At 43.0% G+C, this 12085-nt stretch overlaps 1 protein-coding gene across 1 annotated transcript in view; it reads right to left on the minus strand.

The window, feature by feature from the left end:
* Positions 1 to 10585, minus strand: part of STAU2 (staufen double-stranded RNA binding protein 2) — a gene marked incomplete in the record, with an annotated part of 473555 nt that extends 462970 nt beyond the window's left edge. The window contains 1 exon segment of the mRNA XM_077492880.1: positions 10488 to 10585.
* Positions 10586 to 12085: the final 1500 nt, after the last annotated feature.

The following is a 12085-nucleotide window of genomic DNA, read 5'->3' on the forward strand; positions in this document are numbered from 1 at the left end:
TTTAGCGGTGCTGGTTAACAAAGTACAATTAATTAAAGTACAAAATTTGTAGTACAAAAATTTATTAAGTTTGAAGTTAAAATCAGTAGCAATATATGCTTAAAAGATACAGGATAATGCAATACAGTGGTTGTTCTCGTCAAGCACACATAGTGTTTGTTTTTTTTTTTTCTCTCTCTGCACTTATGAATCTTGTGATATATTCTATTACCATTTTTGTATTTTTGGTTTAGATTTTGTTCAAACATTCACACATCCCCTGAAGAAGCAATCCAATGCGAAACATGTCGGGACTATGTGTGCTTGACGAGAACAACCACTGTATTGCATTATCCTGTATCTTTTAAGCATATATTGCTACTGATTTTAACTTCAAACTTAATAAATTTTTGTACTACAAATTTTGTACTTTAATTAATTGTACTTTGTTAACCAGCACCGCTAAAATCCCTAATTCCCCTTCCTGTCCTTTGATTTATATTGCAACTGTATTCATGAGCTCCCAATTGCAAAGTGATCGATAATATTCCAGCCTTGCTGATCGACTCAGTTTGATCGAAATGTGACCTAAATCGATTGGAAAGGAAGTTATGGCTATCTGACTGTTTGCAGTTTCTGCCGCTGTTTTGATTAAACCGCACATCAACTGAATGAATATAAAAAAAAATAATAAAATATATCGAAGTGTGTGTAGCTACCTTTAGATCCCTTTCACACTGGGTTGTTTTGCAGACGCTATTGCGCTAAAAATAGCGCCTGCAAACCGAACTCAAACAGCCGCTGCTGTGTCTCCAATGTGAAAGCCGGAGCTGTGCGCTAGCAGGACGGTAAAAAAATCCTTCTAGCAGCATCTTTTGAGTGGTGACACTCCTGCCCATTGAAATCAATGTGGCAACGCAGCTATACCGCCGGAAAAGCAGTGGTTGTAACCCTTTCTCAGCCGCTATCAGGAGGGTAAACACCCCCGCCCCCCCTGCTAGAGGCTGAATACCGCCGCTAAAACGATGGCAAAGCGGCACTAAAAGTATCCCTGGTCCCCAATTAGTGGCTCTGGTCCACTTCTGACTTTCAGCTACCTCAGATGTAATTTGTAGTAATCTTTCATCTGTTTGATTTCTGCATTGCAGACAAAGCCTGGGTTCTATTGTATCTTTAGAAATGTTACTTTATATCGGTGCAAAGATTCCCCCTCACTATATATAACATAGTAACTATAACAAATGACAACTGTCACCAGAACAGGAGGGGGGTCAAATCTTACAACAGGGACGTATACAGCATTAGCAGTTTCTGAGAGGTGGGATTTCCTCTCCGTTTGGGAACATTTTCCCTCACTTCCTGTATTGCTTTGGGGCAGGAAGTGAGGAGAAGTTTCTCCAAAGGCCTTTTCTACCTCATTCCAAAGTTAGAGAGAAATGTTTTGCTGGAGTTCCATTCGCAGCAATCCTGTAGGATGTAAAAAAAACACAGAACGCTAGTAGAGGACATAAACTGTTAACACATGGTGCATCTTTCAGATACAGCCCTTCATTTCCATTCAGGACTGCCTGTTCGTGCAAGGCTCTGGAACACGTATTATTCTGCCCCCTCACTGCACACATAAACAGAGCGTTATGTGTGCAGGACGTGTGAATGAACCCGTCTAAAATTTCTACCCATTCTAAGGTACAAATCTAAAAATCCCAGGACTCTTCGTAATATATATATATATATATATATATATATATATATATATATATATATATATATATATATACATACATACACACACACAGTATCTCACAAAAGTGAGTACACCCCTCACATTTTTATAAATATTTTATTATATCTTTTCATGTGACAACACTGAAGAAATGACACTTTGCTACAATGTAGAGTAGTGAGTGTACAGCTTCATGTACTCTGCTGCTGGTAAACGGACATTTAGGAGCAGTTGGCCATTTTTTTCAACAGCCCGTGAACTCTCCTCTGTGTTATCTTATCAGTACATGTACACAGGTTCGTTTATAGTCATTTTTAGGCAGTTGCGTTGAGTCTTTTTTTTGTAACCCAAAAAAAAGCGTTCAGAAGCTGTATTTAGAGGCATTTCAAACGACAAACACGTTTTGTTTACAGGAGTTTTTCTTTTTTGGCTAGTTTTAAGAAAATGTTTTTTTTTTTTTTTCAAACGCTGCTAAAACGGTAACGTGGCAAAACAGACGTTTTAAACATGGGTTACTATTTGTCAAGTTAAATCGTTCAGGAGAGGTTGTAAAAACGTCCCACGTACATTAAGCCTAACAGTGTAAATTTGCTGTCCCCTCAAAATAACTCAACACACAGCCATTAATGTCTAAACTGCTGGCAACAGAAGTGAGTACACCCCTAAGTGAAAATGTCCAAATCGGGACCAATTAGCCATTTTCCCTCCCTGATGTCATGTAACAGTGTTAGTGTTACAAGCAGGTGTGTTAAATTTGGGGTTATCGCTCTCATTCTATCATACTGGTCACAAAGTTCAATATGGCATCTCACGGAAAAGAACTCTCTGAGGATCTGAAAAAAAGAATTGTTGCTCTACATAAAGATGGCCTAGGCCAGTAATGGCGAACCTTGGCACCCCAGATGTTTTGGAACTACATTTCCCATGATGCTCAACTACACTGCAGAGTGCATGAGCATCATGGGAAATGTAGTTCCAAAACATCTGGGGTGCCAAGGTTCGCCATCACTGGCCTAGGAGGTGAATCAGAAGAATAAGAAGATTGCCAAGACCCTGAAACTGAGCTGCAGCAAAGTGGTGAAGACCATAAGGCGGTTTAACAGGACAGATTCCACTCAGAACAGGCCTCACCATGATCGACCAAAGAAGTGCACGTGCTCAGCGTCATATCCAGAGGTTGTCTTTAGGAAATAGATGTATAACTGCTGCCAGCATTGCTGCAGAGGTTGAAGGGGTGGGGGGGTAAACCTGTCAGTGCTCAGACCATACGCCGCTCACTGCATAAAACTGGTCTGCACGGCTGTCGTCCCAGAAGGAAGCCTCTTCTAAAGAAGATGCACAAGAAAGCCCATAAACAGTTTGCTGAAGACAAGCAGACTAAGGACATGGATTACTGGAACCATGTCCTGTGGTCTAATGAGACCAAGATAAGCTTATATGGTTCAGATGGTGTCAAGCGTGTGTGGCGGCAACCAGGTGAGGAGTACAAAGACAAGTGTGTCTTGCCTACAGTCAAGCATGGTGGTGGGAGTGTCATGATCTGGGGCTGCACGAGTGCCGACGGCACTGGGGAGCTACAGTTCATTGCGGGGACCATTGCCTTGCGAAAGAAGCTGAGGCTAAAGGTAATGGACTGCCCAAGCATATCTCCAGACCTAAACCCTATTGAGCATCTGTGGGGCATCCTCAAACAGAAGGGGGAGAAGAGCAGGGTCTGTGATGTGGTCACGGAGGAGTGCAAGAGAACTCCAGTAGCAAGCTGTGAAGCTCTAGTGAACTTCGTGCCCAAGAGGGTTGAGGCAGTTAAAAAATAATGGTGGCCACACAAAATATTGACACTTTGGGCCCATTTTGGACATTTTCACTTAGGGGTATACTCACTTTTGTTGCCAGCATGCGATTTGAATAGGAAATGCGATTCCTGTCTGAATAACATGCAATTAACCCCCACTGTGTGTGTGTGCGCGCATATACACAAAGGGACTAAAATGCCATCTAGTCAGGTTAAATAATATTAGAACTCACAGTACATATCTGGTAGCAGATCATGGCCACTGGAGGAGATTTAGAGACAGTCTGCCCTCGAGCTGACATTACTTTCGCCCTATACCCATGAGGTCCCGGAACTTCTCAACGCCTGTGAGCACCTCCAGGGGCCCCAATTTGCTATCAGATATGTACTGAGAGTTCTAACATTGTTTAACCTGACTAGATAGCGCTTTAATCCCTTTGTATACACACACATACACACAAGAGCAATGGGTGAAAGTGAATTTGATTCAGACAGGAATTGCACTGCATTCCTGTTTAAATCGCATTGAATTCTTTGCAGTGCGATTTACACCAATTTTTTTTGTATTGACGCAAATCGCACTGCAAATTATAGGTACTCAGTATCAACGTGTACTTGAAAGTATCGGTACTCGCCGATAAAAGAAAAACACAAAATGTGTTTATTTGCACACACAAGTATTTTTCCTAAAAAATGTATTCCATGCCATGTTGAAAAAACACCCCAATGAAAGTCTTAGGAGCAAAGCTACATTTTAGACAACAAAACCCTAATTAACAAGAATTCAACTACAGGCAAGTCTAATTATTCATTAAACAGGTGTCCAGCAGACAGTTGATTATAAAAGGGTGTTACTGACAGAAAACCCCTTCCCATTTCATGCTATCAGCAATGGCACCACTTGGAGAGAAATGTCATTGGGCCTGAGGGAGAGGCGAAACACGTTAGTCAGGGACTTCTGGTGACGTCACGTCTGGCCTTTGGAGCATGCGCTGCTGCAGCGTATGCAGAACGACATTACATGCTCTGAATATACTGATTATTTATTGCCAAACCTTGTCATTCACTGAGCGCAACAGAGAGGACAGAAGACCTCCCACAGTGCATCTTCAGATACTGGAGACGCTAGTGATTGGGTATCCTTATATATCCATCACCCCTCCTACTTCTCCCATGTAGCTGCTCACTACACCTAGTTCCTGACATCATTTTCACTTCCTGTTACCACCATATTAAGAGTGGAATCTGGGTTAGATATCTGGGTTAGATATTTCTAACATTACTTCCTCTTCCTTTTGCCACCATATTAGAAGTGGAATTCCAGTATTGCTATGGGAATAGGCAAATATCGCCATGTTACTACTGCTGTGCCCATCTATTATAACTACATGAGTAAACAATATTAAAATAAAAACATATTAATTGATCACCACAATCTTGAATCTCTACTCCCCACATTATTTTAATATATTCTGTTAATGTGTGTTACCCTTTCTTGTGGATTTAAATTCACTGTTTCTTTCTTACTTATGAACCATTTGATAAAATGACATACTTAATCCACGCATTATTTTATTCATTTTAAAAGAAAAATGAAGGGAGTGCTAAAATCTTAAAAAATATATTACACATATACACACACACACACACACACACACACACACACACACACACACACACGTGCACATACATAAAAACCCAGTTAAAAATATTATTAAATATTCCCTCTTGATGGTACTTAACAATTGTTAATAAAACAATTGATGTCTAATTCTAAACTGAGGCCTGTGGGTGCCATTGTTCACAGTTGGTAAATCCATTTAGTTTCGTAAAATTGCTTGTTTCATGTTAGTACCCCACCAGTATTTATTTGTCTATTCTGTCTATAGCACAAAAACCTAACTGTAATGGGTCTCTATTACGGGGTCTTCTAAAATTTTCTGAAAGGCTATGTTGGCAGAATCCTTTTTTAATATTAGTTATATATTCTCTTAGCCAAATTCTTAACTCACGGGTGGTACTAAGCATGTACTGTAACCCACACATACACGCTAAAAGATAGGCGACATGTGAGTTACTACATGTGAAATTTTTGTGGGCATATGTTTTTCCTGTAATTATCGATTAAAATTGTGTTTTTTCTCTATGTATATTTTGGCATGTCATGCATTTTCCACATCTAAAATAGCCTACCTGGTGTAAAAAAGTGACCATCGTTTTTGGAGAGTCTGGAATGCTTTTGACTATTCTATTTTTAAGTATTGGTGTGCGTCTATAAAATACAGCTGAAAAATAACTACTCTACATAAAATAAAAGGATTTAGCTTTCAATACACTTTAAAGAGGAGGCCCAACCCCCTCACAAAAAATTAAAAGTCAACAGTTACAAATACTGCAGCTACTGACTTAATATTTTGACACTTACCTGTCCAGGGAGCCAGCGATGTCGGCACTGCAGCCGATCTTCGGATCGGCTGTCGGGTGCAGCCATCGCCATTCCTGGTAAAGGAACCTGGGAGTGAAGCCTTTCATGGCACGGTGTGCCATGTGTGTCATATCAGCTCCCCACGGCACACGGCACTGTGCTGAGATATTGCGAGACTACAGCCTCATTCAGACTTTCCTCATACATCCCATATGCGAGATTGCAGCTGAAAGGGCGTAAGTACATTGCACTAAGGACTCGGAAGACGGTAGTTAAGATGACCCTGGCTTATCACATGAAGCACAAACTTTAAAAACAGCTGGAATAAAGTAAGGAATTTGTGATTGAGGCTGAAATATAATGCAGAATGTATTAGAATACCTACTGTGTGGTTTAAAAAGCAGCATTGGAGGGGGAGAGATTACTTTCTCTCAGGCTGGCCATACACTTACAATTGTATTGTACAATTTTTCTTTAGCTTTAACAAAATCATATATTATGAGGTCAAATCTAAACACTTTCAATTTGTTTGCAAGCAGGCAGGCCCTTACACTACATAGCTGAAAGATAAGAAAATTGTATAATGCATTGTCGGGTTTTTTTGTCACAATGACGACAGATTCCGGATAATCTGCAGGAACAGTTTATCCATACAGTGAGGGTAAAAAGTATTTGATCCCCTACTGATTTTGTATGTTTGCCCACTGACAAAGAAATAATCAGTCTATAATTTTAATTGTAGATTTTAACGGTAAGAGACAGAACAAAAAATATCCAGAAAAACAAATGGATTTGTCTTTTAATGAGCGAAATAAGTATTTGATCCCCTATCAATCAGCAAGACTTCTGGCTCCCAGGTTTCTTCTATTCAGGTAACAAGCTGAGAATAAAAGCACTCTTAGTGCCGGTTCACACAGAGATGGCTTTAAAGTCATCCTACTGTGAAGCCACCCCGTACAACGAAATATAAGCGCAGCTTGCAAAACGACTTCTGCATAGAAGTCAATGCAAGCAGCTCCGAAACCACCCCAAAGTAGTACAGGAACCTTTTTCTAAGTCGGAGTGACTTGAGTCGCTCCTATCAGAACGGTTCCATTGCAATACATGGAGTACAACTTGTTAGGCAGCTAAGTCGCCTGACAGGTCGCCACTGTGTGAACCGGCACTTAAAATGAGTACTCCTTATCTCAGCTTGTTACCTGCATAAAAAAAAAAAAATACACCTGTCCACATAAGCAATGAATGAGATTCCAATCTTTCCACCATGGTCAAGACCAAAGAGCTGTCCAAAGATGTCAGGGACAAGACTGTAGACCTACACAAGGCTGGAATGGGCTACAAAACCATTGCCAATCAGCTTGGTGAGAGGGTAACAGTTGGTGGGATTATTTGCAAATGGAAGAAACACAAAATAACTGTCAGTCAATCTCCATGCAAGATCTCACCTCGTGGAGTTTTAATGATCATGAGAACAGTGAGGAATCAGCTCAAACCTACGCGGGAGAATCGCGTTAATGATCTTAAGGCAGCTGGGACCATAGACACCAAGAAAACAATTGGTAACAAACTACGTTGTGAAGAACTGAAATCCTGCAGCGCCCGCAAGGTCCCCCTGCTCAAGAAAGCACATGTACAAGCCCGTCTGAAGTTTTCCAATGAATATCTGAATGATTCAGAGAAGAACTGGGTGAAAGTGTTGTGGTTAGATGAGAGCAAAATCAAGCTCTTTGGCATCAACTCAACTCGCCGTGTTTGGAGGAGGCAAAATGCTGCCTATGACCCCATGAACACCATCCCCACTGTCAAACATGGAGGTGCAAACATTATGCTTCGGGGGTGTTTGTCTGATAAGAGGACAGGACAACCTGACAGCATCAAAGGGACGATTAACTGGGCCCATGTACCATCAAATCTTGGGTGAGAACCTCCTTCCCTCAGCCAGGGCATTGAAAATGGGTCGTGGATGGGTATTCCAGCATGACAATGACCCAAAACACATGGCCAAGGCAACAAAGGAGTGGCTGTAGAAGTACAATAAGGTCCTGGAGTGGCCTAGCCAGTCTCCAGGCCTTAATCCCACAGAAAATATGTGGAGCAAGCTCAAAGTTCGAGTTACCGAACGTCAGCCTCAAAATCTTAACGACTTAGTGAGGCTCTGCATAGGAGTGGGACAAAATCCCTCCTGAGATGTGTGCAAACCTCGTCGCCAACTATTGAATTCAGACCTCTGTGAATGGCAACAAGCGTTTTGCTACGAAGTACCGAGTCATGTTTTTCAATGGGGTAAAATGCTTATTTCACGCATTAAAATCCAAATCAATTGATACATTTTTTGAAATGCGTCTGTCTCTCACTGTTGAATTAAAATTATAGACTGATCATTTCTTTGTCTTTGGGCAAACATACAAAATCAGCAGGGGACACAATGCTTTTTACCCTCACTGTACAGGCTCATTCTATAGAACAAACCTGCAACGGAACACAGAGCAACCGGATTTCTGCTCATGGCCGTTCAATGAAGGAGGAATTCTGATTGGCTGCTGAGGGTTCTGTACTTTCCACCCCTGAATAAGCAAGATGAAAAAAAGTCTCTGGGTCAGTTTTGGTCCCTGCTCATGCAAATTGTTTGTTATTTATCTTTAAAATTATTAGAGCTAATTAAAAACGAGAAAGAGACCTGGGGAAGTTGTCACTCCCACCCACTGCTGGCCAATCAACAGCAGCCAGATCACTCCCAGCCCAGCCATGTGCCCATATTAGGACAATAAGGTATGAGCATACCCGGCCCTGTACATGTGCAGCTGGTGACGGGGAATACCCTGCGCTGCAGGTGACTGGACAGCAGTGACATCTCCCTCTCGGATTTGGTCCAAACCCGAGCTCATCTTTAGACTAGGTTCCCATCGATATTGTTCCTGTGTGGCAAGTTTCATTTGAATAGGCCGCTGTATCTGCATTTCCCATAGAGAAAAAGTAACTGACCCTTTTTTATTTTTTTTTTAAATGTGACTGCTTTTGCACCAATGTGGTTACACCAGAATTGCCAACCGTCAGTACATTTACAATTTGTAAAAATCAGATTTTTTCAACTGTCAGTAAATATCAGGGGCTGATAATTTGTCATGTTGTGTTGTCAAAAGTGTAAAATCGGGCAAATTACTTATGGGTATTGTCAGCGGTTCCATATACAGGGGGTCCCCGAGGTACGAATCTCCGATTTGAGAACAACTCCTACTTATGAATGGCAGGTGGCGTTGGAAAACGTCGTTCTGTGCATTCGCGTCCGAATTACGAACAAATCCGGATTAGGAACAAACAGGCAGTCCTTAACCCGTTCGCAACCTGGAGACCCCCTGTAGTGTTTAAATATTGAAGCTAGGTTCACACTAGCCCGCACTGTGCGTTCTGGTTGCGGGTATTGCATCGATTCCCACACCCACAGTCAAATCATACTGATCTTGTGAGATGCGTGGGGCTGACATTCACTCATCTCAGCGCAATCGCAGGTGCGGGATCCGCAGGGAACCGCATGGTCAGAAACCATATAGTTTCCCTGCGGTCACGTTATTAAAAAGGTGCATGTACATTTTTCGTGCATTTCACACAGCAGCCCATGCCCGAGCAAACGCGGGACCAACAGCCCACACTAGTATGAACCAAGCCTGATGGTCTTCATTTTGAAATAAGAGTTCTGTTATTTTTCAGGTTGTCAGTAAAAAAAAAAAAAAAGTGTGCTATGTCAGTACATTTTTCCAGTAAAAAAAATGCCGCAAGAGGTTGGCAACCCCGGGTTTCACACACCTGAAAAAAAGCACCACATTTTCCGTTGCGTGGCGGGTCCGTTAAGAACTAATGGCGCACCTGCAAAAGAGTAGCGCATTTTGGCGGTGGAATCGTTTTACGATTGACACGCAGCCCTGCACCCGCATAGACGTGAACCTCACCTTACTCTATTAGAGATACGCTGGCTGGGCCCGGATGTGTTGTTCCATCAGCCCCCCATATCACCGCTGTGTGCTGTAGTGCCATACAGGCCACAGAGGGGACCAGGAATCCGGCACACCCGGAAGCTCCGTTTTAGGTGGTCACAGTGATGACCGAGTCGGTAAAATCTGCAGGAACGGATCACCATACATGCCATACAGGCTCATTCTATAGAATGACAATTGCAACGTACAGCAACCAATCAGATCCCTGCTTAGGGAAGTGAGCCAAGTAAAGGAGGAATTCTGATTGGCTGCTGCAGGTTCCTGACTGCCCACCCCTGAATAAGTAGGATCCAGCAGTGATGGAGCAGAGCAGCAGACAAAGGTCAGAGGAGAGTGCAGGGGCATGACTTGGCACGGTGCTGTGTGGCACTGCAGTGCCCCTTCTCCCACTATGATATGGTGCGGGGGGGGGGACCTGGTGACAAAGCATCAGATAGACGCTGCACAAGGTAAGTGATGTGCTGCACTGGGCGCTGTCAGGGGGTGGCCCGGCCTCTGCCGTCATGCTGCTCCTGCTCCCTGCCTGGCCGCCATGTGTATCCGGAGCATGCCTGCCTCCTGTCCCCGCACTACAGTTACCTGGCTATCCCGGGCCGGGCTGCTCACACCTCCAACATTGACAAACACTAAAGAGAATGAGCGGCCACGCACCGCCCCCTCCCCTGACAGCAGCGGACTGCAGCAAGTCACGGCGTAGGGGAGCCTCGCCTCACAGCTGTCTACTACTCCTTCAACAAGCTAACCTATAAAATCATTACTTGTTAGAAGAAAATTGCCTTTCATCAATAAAACCTTTATCATTTATATCAGTTCTAGCTGGGTTGTTTTTACACCCGGTCCACCCACTCTGCCTGGCTAGTACTCCCCCCACCGTCTGAACAATGGAACCGGCCTCCGCCCTCACGCTCTTCGGTATAAAAAAGCAGCCATTACTCGCAGCACTAGCGGCCCCCGGTGGTGAATTTGAGGAAGTGCAGGCAGGGATTTGGCCATAAGCAGAAAGCAGTGGGATAAAGGGAAGGGGAGGAGGAGGGGAGAAGTTACTGGAAGCAGTCACACACATCCAACAATTCTGCATGGAGAGCACTGCAGGGAGATAACTGAACTTTGGTCAGGGGCAATAAAGAGGCAACATGGGGGGAAGATCAGAAAGGTCAATATGGAAACTCTCAGACACTTGGAATGACATTCACATGTTATTTCCTAGGGGACACCATGTTTATTATACACCCAATGCAGGTCCCCGAGGAGCGGGCTGCTCTATAACCCCACCTGGATTGTTAATGTTTTAAAGCGAGAGCCGCCATTCAACTAGGGTTGATGCCTTTTCTTTAAGCCAAATCAAATACTTAATTTGCGCATAACAAAAAAAATGTTGCCCCCCCTTAGGAATACCCCATTATATCAGAGTCATCTTATATAGGCACCCCTACTTAGAGACCCCCCCCCCATTAGATCAGGGTCATCTTATATAGGCAACTCTACTTAGAGACCCCCCATTAGATCAGATCAGCATCATCTTATATAGGCACCCATACTTGGAGACCCCCCCCCCCCATTAGATCAGTGTCATCTTATACAGTGGGGCAAAAAAGTATTTAGTCAGCCACCAATTGTGCAAGTTCTCCTACTTAAAAAGATGAGAGAGGCCTGTAATTGTCATCATAGGTATACCTCAACTACAAGAGACAAAATGTGGAAACAAATCCAGACAATCACATTGTCTGATTTTTTAAGAATAAATTTTCACCTACAAACAAGCAAGATTTCTGGCTCTCACAGACCTGGATCTTCTTCTTTAAGAGGCTCCTCTGTCCTCCACTCATTACCTGTATTAATGGCACCTGTTTGAGGTTGTGGACTGGTGCCTTTTATACTGATAAGTTCAAACAGTCACACTCCAAACTCCACTATGTTGAAAACCAAAGAGCTGTATAAGGCAGTGTTTCTCAACTCCAGTCCTCAAGGCGCCCCAACAGGTCATGTTTTCAGCTTTTCCATTATTTTGAACAGGTGATTTGATCAGTTTCACCGCCTTAGTAATTACCACAGCAGTTTCATGTGAGAAAAATCCTGAAAACATGACCTGTTGGGGCACCTTGAGGACTGGAGTTGAGAAACATTGGTCTAAGGACACCAGAAACAAAATTGTAGACCTGCACCAGGCTGGGAAGACT

The sequence above is a fragment of the Lithobates pipiens genome, unplaced genomic scaffold (genome assembly GCF_037356315.1).
Source record: "Lithobates pipiens isolate NorthernLeopardFrog02 unplaced genomic scaffold, aLitPip1_a1.2 Scaffold_19, whole genome shotgun sequence".
Classification (NCBI taxonomy): domain Eukaryota; kingdom Metazoa; phylum Chordata; class Amphibia; order Anura; family Ranidae; genus Lithobates; species Lithobates pipiens.